This window comes from Salvelinus alpinus, chromosome 36 (assembly GCF_045679555.1).
Source record: "Salvelinus alpinus chromosome 36, SLU_Salpinus.1, whole genome shotgun sequence".
Lineage (NCBI taxonomy): Eukaryota > Metazoa > Chordata > Actinopteri > Salmoniformes > Salmonidae > Salvelinus > Salvelinus alpinus.
The window spans coordinates 12,725,992-12,744,555 of record NC_092121.1 but is presented as its reverse complement, the minus strand read 5'-3'; positions in this window follow the sequence as shown (position 1 = coordinate 12,744,555).

The following is an 18,564-nucleotide window of genomic DNA, read 5'->3' as shown; positions in this document are numbered from 1 at the left end:
TGTGTTGTTACCTACCCTTACCACCTGGGGGCGGCCCGTCAGGAAGTCCAGGATCCAGTTGCAGAGCGAGGACCCAGGGTTCTTAACTTATTGATGAGCTTTGAGGGCACTATGGTGTTGAACGCTGAGCTGTAGTCAGTGAATAGCATTCTCACATAGGTGTTCCTTTTGTCCAGGTGGGACAGAGCAGTGTGGAGTGCAATAGAGATTGCATCATCTGTGGATCTGTTGGTGCGGTATGCAAATTGGAGTGGGTCTAGGGTTTCTGGGATAATGGTGTTGATGTGAGCCATGACCAGCCTTTCGAAGCACTTCATGGCTACAGACGTGAGTGATACGGGTCGGTAGTCGTTTAGGCAGGTTACCTTAGTGTTCTTGGGCACAGGCACTTTGGTGGTCTGCTTAAAACCTTTTGGTATTACAGACTCAGACAGGGAGAGGTTGAAAATGTCAGTGAAGACAGTTGCCAGTTGGTCAGCGCATGCTCGCAGTGCACGTCCTGGTAATCCATCTGGCCCTGTGGCCTTGTGAATGTTGACCTGTTTAAAGGTCTTACTCACATCGACTGCAGAGAGCGTGATCACACAGTCTTCCAGAACAGCTGGTGCTCTCATGCACGTTTCAGTGTTATTTGCATCGTTATTTGCATCATGTCACTGTGCAGCTCTTGGCTGTGCTTCCCTTTGTAGTCTGTAATGGTTTGCAAGCCCTGCCACATCTGACAAGCGTCAGAGCCAGTGTAGTACGATTTTATCTTAGTCCTGTATTGATGCTTTGCCTTTTTGATGGTTCGTCGGAGGGCATAGCGGGATTTCTTATAAGCTTCCGGGTTAGAGTCCCGCTCCTTGAAAGCGGCAGATCTAGCCTTTAGCTCAGTGCAAATGTTGCCTGTAATCCATGGCTTCTGGTTGGGGTATGTACATACAGTCACTGTGGGGACGACGTCATCGATGAACTTATTGATGAAGCCAATGACTGATTTGGTGTACTCCTCAATGCCATCGGAGGAAACACAGAACATATTCCAGTCTGTGCTTGCAAAACAGTCCTGTAGCTTAGCATCTGCTTCATCTGACCACTTTTTCATTGATCTAGTCACTGGTGCTTCCTGCTTTCATTTTTGCTTGTAAGCAGGAATCAGGAGGATAGAATTATGGTCAGATTTGCCAAATGGAGGGCGAGGAAGAGCTTTGTATGTGTCTCTGTGTGTGGAGTAAAGGTGGTCCAGAGGTTTTTTCCCTCTGGTTGCACATTTAACATGCTGATAGAAGTCCCTGGCTACCAGGAGCGCCTCTGGGTGAGCGTTTTCTTGTTTGCGGAATACAGCTCATTCAATGCTGTCTTAGTGCCAGCCTCTGACTGTGGTGGTGTGTAAACAGCTATGAAAAATACAGTTGAAAACTCTCTAGGTAGGTAGTGTGATCTACAGTTTATCATGAGATACTGTACCTCAGGCAAGCAATATGTGAGACTTCCTTAGATATCGTGCACCAGCTGTTATTTACAAAAATACATAGTCCGCCGCCCCTCGTCTTTCCAGACGCCGCTGTTCTATCCTGCCGGTGCAGCGTATAACCAGCCAGCTGTATGTTGATAGTGTCGTCGTTCAGTCACGACTCCGTGAAGCATAAGATATTGCAGTTTTGAATGTCCCGTTGGTAGTTTAATATTCCGCGTAGGTCATCTATTTTATTGTCCAAAGATTGCACGTTTGCTACAGAATGGAAGGAAGTGGGAGTTTAATCAATCGCCTACGAATTCTCAGAAGGCAGCCTGCCCTCCGGCCCCTTTTTCTCCGCCTCCGCCAATCATGGGGAGTGTTGAGTACTCAAAGCCACCTTTCAGATAAGAGCTGGACTTAAATCTTGGGTACATTTTCACTATCAAAGCCTCATTGAAATTTGGTAACACTTGGGGCAATTTATAATGAAATCGTAGAAAATAAATAGTGGAGATGAAGAAAAATGCTGGAGAAAGTAAAATAAAAAGTAAAACAAAAAAGTGGGCCACACAGCCATAGGTGACGCAGCGTCTCAGAGTCTTCAGTGCTCTCCTGAAGAACCCACGGATTTCCCTGTTTTTAATGGGACTTATTTTCTTTGCCTGAGAAGAAGTGGAAGAAAGTGTCACAGTTCATACATGTGGAGTGTGAGTACATAGCACCAGTGGCGATCTAGCATGTAAATCTTGGTGGGGTAAACAATTTTTTGGGGCGGGAGTGCATGCCAACAAAGCCACTAGACTGCACAACACAATACAAAGCAAAACATTTAATTGAACTATAATGGTAACAAACAGTGCCCACAAACTGTTAGGGCTTCAATAAAGCTCTCCAAACAGCAGTCCCAACACCTTACCACCTGTCACGCCCTGACCATAGATTGCTTTGTATGTTTCTATGTTTTGTTTGGTCAGGGTGTGATGTGGGTGGGCATTCTATGTTGTATGTCTAGGTTGTCTATTTCTGTGTTTGGCCTGGTGTGGTTCCCAATCAGAGGCAGCTGTCTATCGTTGTCTCTGATTGGGAGCTATACTTAGGTAGCCTATTTTCCATTGTGTGTTGTGGGTGGTTGTTTTCTGTTTAGTGTATGTTCACCTGGCAGAACTGTTCGTTTATCGTTTTTGTTGTTTTGTTAGTATTCATTAAAAGTAATTATGAGTACTTACCACGCTGCACCTTGGTCTTCTCCTTCTCCTCGATACGACGATCGTTACACCACCGCTACACCTGGCTATCAGCGGAACCTTGTCTGGCAGCGAAACAGTTAATTCAGCCTAATTTACTGCCTTTTAAAAAAACATAGCTGATATGGCTGACTTGCTTAAACAAACGTGGTTTCTACTGGAAACTGAGATGTACAAACTATGGAATAAGGGGATTACAAGCGGATAAGAGACAATACGTAATTTTGATTAAGACATTAATGAGCAAGCTAGGATGGGCGTAGTCAATATAACTATTTGTTCAGCACTTTTGAAATGTACAGTGACAGAATTCAGAACATGGGCCGTTCTTACAGTGTTCTCCCTGTACATCAAGTCAGAACCGTAGGATAAATAAAAGGGGCATATAAGCAGACAATGAAAGTTCTTACAATATTCAATGATTACATTTCTCTAAAACAGGTTATACTGTAGGCTACATGTGCACCACCAAGTCAGAACAGTAGGTGAAATTAAGAGGGGACAATAGACCAAATGATTAGGGCTATTAACAGCTTACTACACAACATACACTTAGTATTACTTTCTTAGCTACAGAATACATATCTCCCTGGCATATTACATCATTTATGCAGAAGCATACAAGATATCTTTGGACTCGCCTTGTTGTGCTGTGCTCACTTGAACAGGAAGGTGGCGTGGCGGTCCTTCGTTGGCAGATTTTGTCATCAAACTTTGTCATAACCCTCCAGGCGAGCTTCAATGCCATACAACTCTCCTTCCGTGGCCTCCATTTGCTCTTAAATACAAGTAAAACTAAATGCATGCTCTTCAACCGATCGCTGCCTGCACCTGCCCAACACCTGTCCAACATCACTACTCTGGACGGCTCTGACTTAGAATATGTGGACAACTACAAATACCTAGGTGTCTGGTTAGACTGTAAACTCTCCTTCCAGACTCACATCAAACATCTCCAATCCAAAGTTAAATCTAGAATTGGCTTCCTATTCCGCAACAAAGCATCCTTCACTCATGCTGCCAAACATACCCTTGTAAAACTGACCATCCTACCAATCCTCGACTTCGGTGATGTCATTTACAAAATAGCCTCCAAAACCCTACTCAATAAATTGGATGCAGTCTATCACAGTGCCATCCGTTTTGTCACCAAAGCCCCATATACTACCCACCACTGCGACCTGTACACTCTCGTTGGCTGGCCCTCGCTTCATACTCGTCGCCAAACCCACTGGTTCCAGGTCATCTACAAGACCCTGCTAGGTAAAGTCCCCCCTTATCTCAGCTCGCTGGTCACCATAGCAGCACCTACCTGTAGCACGCGCTCCAGCAGGTATATCTCTCTGGTCACCCCCAAAACCAATTCTTCCTTTGGCCGCCTCTCCTTCCAGTTCTCTGCTGCCAATGACTGGAACGAACTACAAAAATCTCTGAAACTGGAAACACTTATCTCCCTCACTAGCTTTAAGCACCAGCTGTCAGAGCAGCTCATAGATTACTGCACCTGTACATAGCCCATCTATAATTTAGCCCAAACAACTACCTCTTTACCTACTGTATTTATTTATTTTGCTCCTTTGCACCCCATTATTTATATCTCTACTTTTTCTATCTCTACTATCTCTACTCTACTTTTTTTTTTTACTTGCTATATTGTATTTACTTCGCCACCATGGCCTTTTTATATTTTTATTTATTTATATATATATTTTGTTTGCCTTCACCTTCCTTATCTCACCTCACTTGCTCATATTGTATATAGACTTATTTTTCACTGTATCATTGACTGTATGTTTGTTTTACTCCATGTGTAACTATGTGTTGTTGTATGTGTCGAACTGCTTTGCTTTATCTTGGCCAGGTCGCAATTGTAAATGAGAACGTGTTCTCAATTTGCCTACCTGGTTAAATAAAGGTGAAATAAAAAAAATTAATACAAATAAAAAGTCTGGCAGTCTTTGGATTTATGGTGCTTTCAAGACAACTGGGAACTCTGAAAAAACAAGGTTGAATCATGATGATGTCAGTGATCTTCAGGTCATAGCTCTAGAAAGAGGCCGAGTTCCCGATTTACAATTTCGAGTTCGATGACCATTCAAAATGTATTTTCCCAGTTTTTCCCCAAGTTCCCTGAACTCACCGATGAGCACCGATACGTTTTATCTATACTTTCTCTTCATATGACAAGGATTAAAAAGGATTTGCCAGTAGATTGTCGACTTGATTCATGATGATGAATACTAGCTAAGATTTTGAAGGTATGATGTTGACATGATGAGTCCAATCAAATCAACTGTAGATATAACATCATTTTATGTAATTTTATCTGTGGCCAATGACCTTGAGCCTTCTTGGATGGGCACTTCTAATGTAACTCTATGGCAGCGCCCATGGGGCTTTAATTTTCGAGCTCTTAATTTTCGAACACTGAGCCAAACAAGGCACAACTAGAGAACATTACCAACCCCTACGCTCTGTATTTTCCACTGGCTGCCTCACCAGCACAGAAAGCACTGAGCTAGGCTGAAACAGCTGCATCTTGGAGCTGCCTTACTTAAGAAAGCAAAAGAGAGACCATGTTTGTATGCGGCTTTATTAACACAATGATTTAAAAAAAAGTGTTTACATTGTTTGCAAACTGATACGTGATTAATCAAATGGCCACCGGAATATTTACATTATTTTATTGTGTTACTTTTTTAAATAATTTTTTGAACTGCACTGTTGGTTAAGGACTTATAAGTAAGCATTTCAGAGTAAGGTCTATTCGGCGCATGTGACAAATAAAGTTTTTGACACGTATTAATGCCAAAATAACATGCAAAACTGTCACGCCCTGACCTGAGATATCTCTGTTTTCTTTATATTTTGGTTAGGTCAGGGTGTGACTAGGGTGGATACCCTAGTTTTTGTATTGTCTAGGGGTTTTGTATTGTCTAGGGGTTTTGTATTGTCTAGGGGTTTTGTATTGTCTAGGGGTATTGTATTGTCTAGGAGTTTTGTATGTCTAGAGTTTTGTAGGTCTAGGTATTTGTATGTTTATGCTAGCCTGATATGGTTCCCAATCAGAGGCAGCTGTTTATCGTTGTCTCTGATTGGGGATCATATTTAGGTAGCCATTTCCCTTTGGTGTTTGTGGGTTCTTGTCTATGTGTAGTTGCCTGTCAGCACTCATTTGTATAGCGTTTTGTTATTTTGGTTAGTTTGTTCAGTGTTCATTCTTTAATAAATAGAATTTACGCATACAACGCTGCGCCTTGGTCTCCTTCCGACGACGGCCGTGACAAAAACAGGCATCCCCTGCCCAGAATGACGGGTCGCCACTACATAGCACTGAGATCCATCTTCACTATACTGTCTAACTGAAACATCTTATTCCCCTGGGCACATATTTACATTTACATTTACATTTAAGTCATTTAGCAGACGCTCTTATCCAGAGCGACTTACAAATTGGAAAGTTCATACATATTCATCCTGGTCCCCCCGTGGGGAATGAACCCACAACCCTGGCGTTGCAAGCGCCATGCTCTACCAACTGAGCCACACGGGACCATATTCCCCCTGGGCACATATTTCTCCTGGTCATCATGTCCACCTCTGGTTGGTCAGAAAGGGCTAAACTCACTCTAGACTGTGAGAATATACTGAATATAAAAGTCTGATTGAATTGTAAAAGGAGTTGAATTTTAAATTGTATACTTGTCTTTCCTTCGCACGGAGCAACTCATGTGGTTTTCCCTGCTCCAATTCGTTGATGATCATGGATTCATACATTAACTCAAGTCCTGAGGCCTTCTGAGGGTGCAAGGACAGCTAGCACCTCAGTGTTGTCCATGATGATTGTGGCAACATTATCACGTGGCAGTGTAGTCTGGTACACAGATAAATCATGACTTTGGACTTATTTTATCAACACCTCAGGGATGGCCTCAAACAGCCAGTCTTCTCTCTGCTGGTGCTTGCTGGATAGCCTCCTGAGAACCTGCCCTCTTGAGCAAGGTGCTTTGGATATTGCAGGCCAATTTGTCAAGGAAGGATTCCAGGATAATGTTATCCTTTTCCACAATGACAACATCAGGATTTCTGGTGAGCAGGTCGTGAGTCTTATCAATCACATCCAGAGTGATGAGATTGAGCTCTGTTCTTTAAAAAAAATGTATGTTTAATTTAACCTTTATTTAACTTGTGGGCAACTTCATCTCTTTCACATAGGTGTCAGCATTACAATCACCTGGATGGATCTTTTTGAGGAGGATGGGGTACAAGTTCATCCAATGGAGCCCTGTGTGACATCATGTCCTTTATATTATCCTCTGTACCATAATGTTTGTGTAAGGGTCGACGCTGGTAGAGACAAGAAGCAGGTACAGGGAGTGAACATTTAATGGCGACGGACATGGAAAAGGACAGGACAGAGTCTGGACGTGAACACATAACAACATTAATGCAGACACAGGGAACAAACGGGGGAGCAGATACTTATAGACGGGGCAATCAATAAAGGGAAGGAGTTCAGGCAAGTCCAATGAGCGCTGCTACGTGTAATGATTGTGACAGGTGTGCGTAATGAAGGGCAGCCTGGAGCCCTCGAGCACCAGAGAGGGAGAGCGGGAGCAGGCGTGACAGTACCCGCCCCCTCTAAGGGCGCCACCCAGCGTCCCACCTGGGCGAGCCTGACGGGCCGGCCTAGGCATGGCCGCTGAACAAGCCGACTGGGCCATAGAAGCCCGACGACCCGGCAGAGATGTGGGTGCCTGGCGAGCCGGCTCAGTCATGGGAGCCTGACGATCCCGCTGAGGCGTGAAAGCCCGATGATCCCGTTGAGGCGTGGGATTCAGACGAACCGGCTGAGGCATGGGAGCCTGATGGGCTGGCTGAAGCATGATGTGGGGCAAGACAACCTCTCGAGCCAGCTAAGGCGTGGAATCTTGACAAGCTAGCTGAGGCGTGAAAGCCCGATGATCCCGTTGAGGCGTGGGATTCCGACGAACCGGCTGAGGCATGGGAGCCTGATGGGCTGGCTGAAGCATGATGTGGGGCAAGACAACCTCTCGAGCCACCTAAGGCGTGGAATCGGGTTCCCTCGGTGACGGCACCCGGACCGGACGTCACCATCCAAAACTCCCTGGTGCTTCTTTTAGTGGTGTCTGCATTCTGTAAGGGTCAATGCTGATAGAGACAAGAAGCAGGTACAGGGAGTGAACATTTAATGGCTACCGACATGGAGCAGACAGTTATACGGGGTAATCAACAAAGGGAAGGAGTCCAGGTGAGTTCAATGAGCGCTGCTGCCCGTAATGATGGTGACAGGTGTGCGTAATGAAGGGCAGCCTGGCGCCCTCGAGAGCCAGGGAGGGAGGGCGGGAGCAGGCGTGACAGGTTGAGCAGTTTCTTTTGCACAAACAACACAAACTCGAATATCTCCATTGCCCTAAGGCAGACATTGGTCTTGCTTTGATTACTCTCACCTACACAAGCTGTATCACAACCGGCAGTGATTTGGAGTCCCATAGGGCGGTGCACAATTGGCCCAACGTCTGTAGTAGTAACATAAGGCAACTGGATGCTAATGGTAGAAGAGACATATAGTCTGACAATTCCAATAAGACACATACCAGAGAAATATGCCTAAGACAATTGGACACATTAATGAAAGGGGGAGACACATGGTCTGCTGACCTGACACACTAATGATAAAAAGGACCCATAGTCAGCTCCTTCTAAAAAGAAGGCGTATAGTACAGAATCTGCTGATTCCAATAAAGGCAAACTGAACAAAGAGTACATTGACACATTATGCTGACACACTAAAGATAGAGGGATCCATAGTCAGCTGCTTATAAAAAGAAGGCCTATAGGGCTGAATCTGCTGATTCCAATAAAGGCAAACAAAACAAAGAGTACATTGACACATTATGCTGACACACTAGGATGGAGGGTCCGGCCACCATTGTAGTCTAGCTGAGAGCAGATGTGGGCGTTATTGGGCGTGAACAAGCGGGAAGCTTGAACTAGAGGATAGTGGTGGCGAATGACTTGAGAAGGGAGACTTCATTTGCATAAGGGATGGACATAGTGCTATGTGTGTATAAATATAGGAGCTAAGGCTCTGGGAAGGGGGGGTGTTCCGCGGTGTGTGTGCCGCAGGGTGTGTTCCGCGGACATTCCAGATTGTGATACAATTTGTATTAAAAATCTTATTTGAGTTCACAAAGTTCTTGTAAGAGTTATATTTGAAGTGATTTTCTACGACATAATTGGCGAGCTGGTCCAGGAGTGACAGGGACGGAGACGTTCTTGGCTGGCGGGTTCTTTGGACAATCTAAACAAACAGAGGTGGCCACCCAACTATATACGGTAAGCAAGTTCTTACAATAGTTGAAATGTTTGTGTGGATTGCTTCAGAGTCCTGTCTCAGCGGGAGGAATGTCATGTAGGTCTCTCTCTCAAATTTCCTAAAAACGATAAAAACGAAAGAACTTTTGAATTCAAATAAATGTGCATGCATGTGTGAGTTTGGGTTTTGTATGAATGCGCATGTCTAGAGATTGAGTGAACTGGAACTGTGAACTTTGATTGTGTCGGGTGTTTGGCTGGGGGGAGCGGGCATTTGTTCTGGTTGGACTGCTCGAGACAGGTTCATGTGTCTGGTTTGATTAGGGGAGTTGTTCCGTCTGATTCTGCTTGGCCGGGTTCGACCGTATCAGGATCTGTTTTGGGATGTGCGTAAACACACCTCAGTCAACCTGAGCGGGCGACTCGTGTCGGGTGTGTGTGATTCGGACTGCCCCTCTCGTCGGACCATTCATTTTGAGCAGCCTTGTGTGGGCTGATCGGCGCAACTGTTTGTACTCTCTAGTTGAGCGGCTGGGCTCAGGCGCAGGGCTACAACAAGTAGCTTATACAGTCAAAGCATAAAACAGTAGGTTGTAGGAAAACGTAAGCCCGATTGTGCGACGTTCAACTGCAAAAGTAGCTTATACAGTCAAAGCATAAATCAGTAGGTTGTAGGAAAACGTAAGCCCGATTGTGCGACGTTCAACTGCAAAAGTAGCTTATACAGTCAAAGCATAAAACAGTAGGTTGTAGGAAAACGTAAGCCCGATTGTGCGGCGTTCAACTGCAAAAGTAGCTTATACAGTCAAAGCATAAAACAGTAGGTTGTAGGAAAACGTTAGCCCGATTGTGCGGCGTTCAACTGCAAAAGTAGCTTATACAGTCAAAGCATAAAACAGTAGGTTGTAGGAAAACGTTAGCCCGATTGTGCGACGTTCAACTGCAAAAGTAGCTTATACGGTCAAAGCATAAATCAGTAGGTTGTAGGAAAACGTTAGCCCGATTGTGCGGCGTTCAACTACAAAAGTAACTTATACAGTCAAAGCATAAATCAGTAGGTTGTAGGAAAACGTTAGCCCGATTGTGCGGCGTTCAACTGCAAAAGTAACTTATACGGTCAAAACATAAATCAGTAGTTAAATAAATATTCATAGTTTCCGCTCTGAAAGGAGGACTGTATGAGTGAAGTAGTAGGTGCAGGAAAAACGTTGGCCCGATTGTGCGGCGTTCAAATGCAAAAGAAATCCTGCGAATAAAAAACCGCTCTGTCTAGCTACCAGGGTTTGGTAATTCAGTGGGTCACGCTACAATACTACTCTAATAATAGAAGAGAAGATAAGTATTGGGGGTTGAATAGGATATGAGGACAAGCTGATCCGATTAGACAGTAGTCTCGTCATATTGTAGAAGTCTAGGCTTATGTAGGAGGAAGTGAATTAAGTCAATGAAGAAAGACTGAGTTGTTTTGAGGTAAAAACAAAGGGATTGAATGAACGGATGAAACATAAAAGGATGAATGAAAATGTTGTAAGAAATGAGTGGATCTGTGTAAAGATAGAACATTAGGAAGAAAGATAGGACAGGTTGTGTGCGTGTAGGCAGAGCGTCCTGAAGAGGGTGCGCGCAGCCTTCCTGTGACAGAGTAGAACGTAAAGAAAGGGTGCCTCTAAATACTAAGATAGAGGGAACGAAATTAAGAAACATCGAAGTAAAATAAGTTGTAATCAAGGATAAAAACACTGATGTGATAAAGTAATAAGCGACCATAGTAGAATTACTAAAAACGGTGTCAAAACAAATAATAAATAAAAATACTTAAAAAGGCGTTAACCGAATAGTATAAATACGGATAGAAAAGTGTGTAACAAAACAGAAAGTAGAATCGTTGATAAAATGAAATTGTACTATAAAGTTAAAAACGAATCTAGGTTAGTTAAGATAAATAGTGATAAATAGTGAAATTCAGGACAGATTAAGGATTCACGAACGGTGTAACAAAGGAAGAGGAAAAAACAGGCCGTCGATCACTCTGTGTCTACAGAAGCTACGGTCTAAAAATAGCCTGAAGGACAGAGACCAGAATATGAGAGGTTGGTTTCACTAAAACCGTGAATCAGGAATTAAACAGTAAAATGGGATAAAAGACAATGAAACAATAAGAATATAGAGAAGAGGTAAGAAAGTATAGACAAAATAAATAACTAAAGGTAAAAGTAAGACGTTAGATAGAGATCTTAATGGAACGGGCAGTGGACCTGTGTGGCTCAGTTGGTAGAGCATGGTGCTTACAAACGCCTGGGTTGAGGGTTCAATTCCCACGGGGGGACCAGGATGAATATGTATGAACTTTCCAATTTGTAAGTCGCTCTGGATAAGAGAGTCTGCTAAATGACTTAAATGTAATGTAAATGTAATCATAAAATTGATTAGAGCTATAAGAATAGAATAAACCAAACGGATAAAATGAATTAATAATGATATCCGTAAAGGGAAAAACACAGTGATATTTGAAGTACTGTACTAGAATAAGACATTAAGTCTTCTGTAGTATTCAGAAATAATGTCTGTACTATAAAGAGTAGGCTTTGATAAGAGAAATTAAGTGATGTGACAAATGAATTATTAATTGGAAAGGAGATTAGCTCTACCTCGGAAAAATAATAAATAAAAGGTGTATGGGAGTATTTAGGAAAAATAAATAAATAAATAGTGGCATGAAAACAAAAGGATTGTTTCACCATAGCATTGAGGGATTTTTTAAAAGAAAGCCATGGATTCACTAAAAGACGCGCACATTAGTTCTACCGACTTCGGATTGAATATGAAAAAACTGGATAATGGGGGACGCCATTACCTGGTAACATTCTATCATCAGCAAATACATTACTATAAAAGACAAATGTGGTTCCACTCGTCCTCGCAGACGTGCGGGTGATTAGTAGAACTATTGACAATATCTAAAAACAAATAAGAAAATAGCTCCCTGTTTTGAATATGGATATAGCGGGTTATGGGGAAAATTAGTGTAAGGTGACACTAGAACTTAGTGTGGTAGCAGGAAATGCCGATATACGAGAGTTTATTTCCTTGTCAAAATAACAAACAACTAATCGGTTTGAGGTTAGTGTGAATGGAATTTTTACTTGGCGGTGTATTGTCTCTGAGCGAACAATGAGTGGTTCATAGAGATTACAGTTTATATGTGGTCAAGTAGAAGTATTAGATCACGTTTGACTCGACATATAGTAGAGTACAGATGGAATTTTAATTGTTAGACATTCTATACCGTCATTCTCTGAAAACTGTTAAGACGTTTATGGAATAAAAACTATTTGCTGATTCAAAGGTAACATTGTGAATATTAATGATATGTATACTTTCTTTTCCAGGAACAAAAAAGGGTTTAGTCTTCTCTGGTCAAAATATCATGGGAGTCTGCATTACTGTGGAAAGCAGTTAATTAAAGTCAGACGCTTTAAAAATAAAAATATCTGGATAAGGCTAAAACATGGAGTTCTGGATGAGTGAGTCCAGTCCCTTTGCGATTATTGGCTTATGATTCACTAGTGAGTACACCATGTACTGGGAATGAATATGCATTAGTAGATATATTGGAAGGGTTTTTTCCAATTCAGTTTCAAATTGGGTATGCAAAAGGATGAACATGTTTTTGAAAAATGTATTTAAGTTGCTCCTAAAGAAAGGGGGAGTGGAAACATATTAATGGTCTCAAAATGCCCTGAATCCTAGGAATTTCTTGTGAAAGACTGATCACCTTTTACTAGAAATTGTTGGAACAGGTGGGATATACTTATAAAATGTTTAAGACACCAGACTCTATTCAAACTGTATAATTACTTTGAAAATCTATTATGTCCCTGGGAAAATTATGAAGAGTTGTACCCTTAAATTGAATAAGTTATTCGAATAGGTTTATTTTAATTTTAATTTTCGATATAACATGGGTTCATAGGTAAAACTATCAGTTCTTTGGGGTTATGGTCTTTGGGGGAATACACAAATGTGTTTTGTTCATTATGCATATAAAAAGTGTTGAAAGTTATTCTAAAGGGTTTATTGGAGTGTGGGTTTCTGTAAGGATTTTGTTGATAAAAACATCATCTATAATTCATCTGAGAGAACACTGGTGGAATAAGGGAGTTATCATAAGAAGGTGACGTCAGAATGCTTTAAGGCATGGGAGAGAATATCACTACAAGTGGGTGTGGAGCTCAAACCCACCCTAACCGGCTGAATAGTGAGGGACAACTGTGTCTGATGACCTGTGAACTGTATCTAAAAAAGACATGCTGAAATGACATTATATTTGTTGGGAGAATAATGACTTAAAGGAATTGGGGTACTGACCTTTTTATTATCAGGCCACTCATGAGAGAAACTGAGACAAAAGGGCTATTGGGAAAATAGATAGTACTGGGATTTAAAGTGTTTAGTATAAATGTTAATTATTAAAGGGATGTTGTGTATTGAATAGATAAGGTCAAATTTGAGTTAAAGTAAACACTAAGGATTGTTATCATGAATATTGGGTTGGAAACTGTATAAAATAAAAAATATAACTGTTTCGTTATTTGGATATAGAACTGTTTAACGTTAATAGGCTTAGGGAAGCTCTGGAAACTAATCCTGAGACAAGGTGGTTGACAAAACTTACAGAATTTTAGATTAAAGGTTTTTTGTTTCTTTCGTTTTATAATGTCATTGGAATTGGAATGATAAAATGTAATGTTTAATTGAATAAAACGGTAGTCTGTTGTGCGAAGATACCCATGAATGAAGAAGAAAGAGACCAACAATAACTTCAGCATAGAATGACACGGATGGATGTTTTCTCCAGGTTTCATTTCTTTACAAATAGTGATCTTATTGCACATGTGCAATAATTATTATAATTTTATTTTTATTTTTTTTCTCTTTTTCTCGTTTGGTCAATTTATTTTTGTTTTGAGGAACATAAGGTTGTGTATATGTTCCTGAGGAGGGACTGATATAAATGATATATAAATTGACTTAAGGATGTTTTAAGTATGTATCAAACAATGGCAGTTATGGGTTAGGGGACTCATAAAAGAAGGTAATGATAGTGAAGGGGTGTTATTTCTAGAAAATATGTATAAAAATAGAGATAATTCACAGAAAAGGAAAGACAGCTGGCTGTGTAAAATATAGGGACAATTCTAAAAGTAAATAGAACAATTCACATATCTAAAGATATGGTAAAAAGAATAAGTGGTGGCATTTTGAACATTAGAGCAAAAGTTTAAGAAACTTATGACATAGTTTTGTTAGGATTGGATATTAATCCAACTGGAAAACGCTTGAATGATTATATGTTATTTTACAGCAGTTGCTGTAGGGACAATCATTTGACTATCATTATGAATATTTCTGTGGCAGGAGGCCAGGTATTTGAGGCAGAATGGTTACATAGGGCTGTTATTAAAAATTAAGATTTAGTGATCTTGCTATAAGAAGGAAGTCTGTTGTCAGGGAATAACCCATGTGTTAGTGTGTATGTCCTCAGGAAAAAACAGCCAGAAATGGAAGGGCTTGGGCTGCATTCTGGAGATTGAGTGTACATCAAGATACACCAGGCTGGTGGTATACTTCTTACAACACTGCAGTGGTAAAATTCTTCATGTCTCTCTTTGGTGGGTGCATAAGTCTCACGAGAAGTAAGGTCCAGTTGAATAATGGATGAGCTTGACAACACCATGACAGAGGATGTGGAATCAGAGAGAGAGAGAGAGAGAGATTAGATTCCACTATAGACATACTGGGTTGAGTTTGGAGGTTACTTGTTTCATTTTTTAATACATCATGTGAAAAAGAATAGATTATAGGATATTATACTCTAAACAAACATGTTAAAGGGATTGATATGAAAGCATAAACAGTGTTGAATTAATTCAAGAAGAGATAATGTTAATTGTAGGTTATGCACATGATTATCAGTTAAAATGGAGCAGATGGGAAACTAAGTAAAAATTGACATGATTTGGGAACACCTCTCAGAACCTGTGGCCGAAAGGGGAAGACTGGGTGGAAGCATGAGGAAGCTTTTTAGGGCTTTTATTTTTGTGGAGTCCAGCAGAAAAGTATCCTGGAGGCATAGAGTCAGGTAAAGAGAGAGTGGGAATTGTCATGGTCTCAGATTTCAGTTTGCATGAATATATTTATGCATAACACATAACATTGTCAATGCTGTTATGTTTTGTCTGTTGTTTTCCAAGTCTTATGTTTAGGAAACCAGAAGGAGAGGGGTTCGCCAGCTTCAGCTGGAATGTCAGTTTATTGTGTGATGAGTGATGGAAGTAAGAGGATGTATGGTGCAATCTTAGAACAGAGGCCATAAGTCTCTAAGTATGAATGCTTCACAGAAAGTAGGCAGAAACCTGAACCAGGATGAGAGGTTCTGTGTCTGATGATCCAAGGGGACCAGAAGGACCTCTCTCAGTGGTACCAGGAGATCTAGTCCACGTTGGAGGGATCCGGAGGAAGTGGGATCAACCGAGGAGAGATGGACCCTATGAGGTGGCCAAAGCAACAAGAACGGCCGTTCAAGTGAAAAGAAGCCAGACGTGGTACCATCTGAACCACTGCAGCTGAGTCCCAACAGAGAGAAGGATACAACCACATAGAGATGAGGACACTGAGGATGCTGATTCACCAGGAGGGAGCCTGGAGGGAGCAGGAGCAGCGGAAACGATTGAGATGCCAGGGAGGAGCCAAGAAAACAGTAAATCAAGTGAAAGCCAAAATATGACACGTGCACCGACTAATGCACCCAGAAGAGGAGGAGAGGCCTCACAAGGAACAGAATAAGAACGTTTCTTTCCTAAAATTGAAACCCTTCCAGATGGAAGCTAAGTCCGGCCTGAGGAGGGAGCTTCAGGTGAAGAAAGAGGAGGAAAAGTCCCGCAAGCTGAAGAAAATGGGGATTACCCCACAATTGACTTTTAAACTTTTGAATGGCCTCCTTTACAGACAATTGATGTTAGAACAACAAAAGAATAATGACATTGACATAACAGAAGCAACAGTGAATGCTAGTATAGAAACAACAGACTAATGCACAATCAAGATGTATGGTGGGAGCAGGAAGAGAAGAATGGAATCAGCTGAACAATCCAAAAAGACTGACAAGGTTAGAATCTATGTTCCACCTCAATGTATAACAGAAGCAGGAGAACTGAAGTCTATCTCAATCATAAGGATCAAACCCTTATCGGAGATTGCACTCTGTGGATGGACACATCATCAAACAAAGGGAGAAGTCGTTTGGGACCCGAAAGGATGTGACCTGACATGAATCAAAGAAAAAGACGAGTAGGTGCTCATCATGAACAAGATTGAACCAGTGGAAGGTGAAGACCTACCCCTGCACCTGAACAGGAAGAACCTGTGACAACAACAAGGGTGGCGGCTGATGTGACGACCACAGTAGCTACCACTAGATGACATCGACTGCCCTTACCAAGCAGACCACCGTGCCAACAAAGCAATCTGAGACATCAGTCAGGAGAGTTTTTACTGATATTTGAAACTTTCTGATAAACTCTAATGATCTACCTCAAGATAAGAACATTGAAAAAGCAACAGAATTAGATATATCTCATGCTTCATCAAATATGTAATATTTTATCCTTATATTTTTTATACCAAATTTGATCTATTACTCTTATGACAATTGGAGATGTTTGGTCTAGTTAGTTTTTGTTTTTTTATGTTTCTGATTAGATCTTTTACTCCTATTTCACATTGGAGATGTTTGGTCTAGTTGGTTTATATGCTTCACTTTGTTTTTATTTTTTGTATTTTCTTGTTTATCATAGGTATTTTCTTTTACTATCCCAAAGTCTTATTTGTATCATTTATGTGGCTAAATAGCCCCAGAGGGGGGATTGTAGTAGTAACATAAGGCAACTGGATGCTAATGGTAGAAGAGACATATAGTCTGACAATTCCAATAAGACACATACCAGAGAAATATGCCTAAGACAATTGGACACATTAATGAAAGGGGGAGACACATGGTCTGCTGACCTGACACACTAATGATAAAAAGGACCCATAGTCAGCTCCTTCTAAAAAGAAGGCGTATAGTACAGAATCTGCTGATTCCAATAAAGGCAAACTGAACAAAGAGTACATTGACACATTATGCTGACACACTAAAGATAGAGGGATCCATAGTCAGCTGCTTATAAAAAGAAGGCCTATAGGGCTGAATCTGCTGATTCCAATAAAGGCAAACAAAACAAAGAGTACATTGACACATTATGCTGACACACTAGGATGGAGGGTCCGGCCACCATTGTAGTCTAGCTGAGAGCAGATGTGGGCGTTATTGGGCGTGAACAAGCGGGAAGCTTGAACTAGAGGATAGTGGTGGCGAATGACTTGAGAAGGGAGACTTCATTTGCATAAGGGATGGACATAGTGCTATGTGTGTATAAATATAGGAGCTAAGGCTCTGGGAAGGGGGGGTGTTCCGCGGTGTGTGTGCCGCGGGGTGTGTTCCGCGGACATTCCAGATTGTGATACAATTTGTATTAAAAATCTTATTTGAGTTCACAAAGTTCTTGTAAGAGTTATATTTGAAGTGATTTTCTACGACACGTCGTCCGGGTTTGTAAATAAGAATTTGTTCTTAACTGACTTGCCTAGTTAAATAAATAAATAAAGGTTAAATAAACATGTATAAATAAACGCAGCACTTGCAAGTTTTTTTTACCACGTCTTCCACCAGGGTCCAGTCTGACAAGTTATCCTTGGACTGGGGCATAAGTTGCGTCAAAAGCCTGCCAATAATATCCTTGTCTCGATATGTACCACTTGGTGCTCCTCCAGCTCTCTGTGGAGCTTGCTTACAATCCTGATGCTGGTTGGGTGACAGAAGAGCACCTGGAGCTTCTTGGTAACTTCCAATGCAGAGGTTCTCTCTCGATTGCCCAAGAGAACCTGCAGCACACAGATCACCATATCCTTGCCTCATCACTGAGAGGCATGGTCTCTGTGTCCGATTCTATCCTCAGAAGCAGCGTTGTGATGATTTTGACTACCACTTAAGGGTCTTCTCTGATTGTTGCAGTCTTGCCAGACTCGATTTTGTTAAGTGACATCTCAACCAGGATATTGGTCTTTGTGGCATCAGATAATTTATCCACTTCGAGGGCTTTGCCGGCCCTCTCAGGCAGCTGGTCTGGGTGAATATAATTGGCCATAACTGAGTTGCTGATCCATTTGGTTTGACTTGGTTCAGGGAAAGGAAATCCCAAATATCTTTCTCCAGAAAAGGATAAACCTTTGAAACTAGTTAATTTAATTTATTCTGTCAGCTTTGTGGTCTTTTGGGTGTGCCACTCAGGAAAGTTGAGGCCCTGTAGGAGCATTTTCCTCATCAGTTTATCCACAACTTTCACAAGAAGTTGGTTATAGTGGCCTGTGACCTCACTATCATCACTCTTAGAGCAAACAGACTTGCTCCCGCTGGCAAAGGAAAGTGACTGTTCCAGC